This window comes from Phoca vitulina, unplaced genomic scaffold (genome assembly GCF_004348235.1).
Source record: "Phoca vitulina isolate PV1807 unplaced genomic scaffold, GSC_HSeal_1.0 scaffold32, whole genome shotgun sequence".
Lineage (NCBI taxonomy): Eukaryota > Metazoa > Chordata > Mammalia > Carnivora > Phocidae > Phoca > Phoca vitulina.
This window is the reverse complement of record NW_022589735.1, coordinates 8,957,165-8,958,524: the sequence shown is the minus strand read 5'-3', so window position 1 is coordinate 8,958,524 and position 1,360 is coordinate 8,957,165. Positions and strand designations below refer to the sequence as shown.

General features: G+C 33.4%; 1 pseudogene; it reads left to right on the top strand.

Annotated features, from left to right (window-relative positions):
- Positions 1–327: 327 nt before the first annotated feature.
- Positions 328–1,045, top strand: LOC116645104 (annotated as a pseudogene).
- Positions 1,046–1,360: the final 315 nt, after the last annotated feature.

Below are 1,360 nucleotides of genomic sequence, written 5' to 3'. Positions count from 1 at the left end.
TAAGGTGTAATGAAAAGTAATAATTTAACCTCCTAAATTTCAAGCAACTTCACTTTAGTATTTTTATTCATTTATTCAATTGGCATTTATTACTCTTTGTAGGTGAGTTATTAGTCCTTTATCCTTCTTTGGTACCTGATAATACCTCTATTATAGCACTGATCACACTTTATTGAAAAAAAATTTCATGTCTATTTTCCTCAGGAGTCATATAGTCTCCTTAAATATATATCCCTATGGATTACACTTGGTATTAGAAATATAAAAAAACGAGCATCACAGAGTCATTGCCTTAAAAAACTTTCCATTTGAGAAGAGGAGACAAGAATGTACATTAGTGTACATTGCCATGGGCTGGAAGGTGCTCAGGCCATGCAGTTTGGACAACCTTTGGTTTTTGACATGGATTATGGTAATTATATGAAACCAAAAGAACTCCAGAATACTGTTTCCCAACTTTTAGAAAGTGAAGGATGGAACAGAAGAGTTGTTGATCCTTTCCATCTTTATTTCTGCAACCTTAAAATAGATGGTGCTTATCATAGTTAGTTAAACGTTACGGAGAAAAATGGGACAAATTGCTTTTAACAGCAACAGAAAAGTCTCATGTAGATTTACTCCCAAAGGATAGTATTATATATTTACTGCAGATTCTCCCAATGTTATGACTACTTTCAAGCATGATAAAATTTATATAGTGGGATCTTTCGTTGATAAGGCTATGCAGACAGGCACATCCCTAGCCAAGGCAAAACGGCTGAAGCTGGCAACAGAATGCCTTCCATTAGATAGATATTTATAGTGGGACACTGGTACCAAAAATCTCACCTTAGATCAAATGATGCGTATTTTGTTATGTCTGAAAAACACTGGTAGTTGGGAAGAGGCTCTGAAGTTTGTTCCTAGGAGAAAACATACTGGTTATCTGGAGATTCTTCAGTATTCTCAAGAGTTTGTCAACAGATTGAAGAAGTCAAAGATCTTTAATTCATTTTCAAAAGGCTCTCTAAATAGACACACACAGAAAAGGTGGCTTAAATGAGAAAATTTGATAACTTAAAAAATAAATAGTCACAATATATATAAATCAAACCATGATGCTGTATGCCTAAGCTTATACTGTAATGAATGTCAGTTATTTCTCAATAAAACTGGAAGAAAAAACGGAGTGGGGAAAAAAAAAACCCACAAACAATTGTAATAGTCTATGTATATTTTTTTCACTAGAAATGTCAAACTGTTGGGGAAAAAAAGATCCTATTCATCTTGAGAGCAAGGACAGAGTATCTCATGCAGTCTTATAAAATGTCCTATTCATAATAAATGCCCAATGAGTCATTGTTGAATTTAATGATATAAT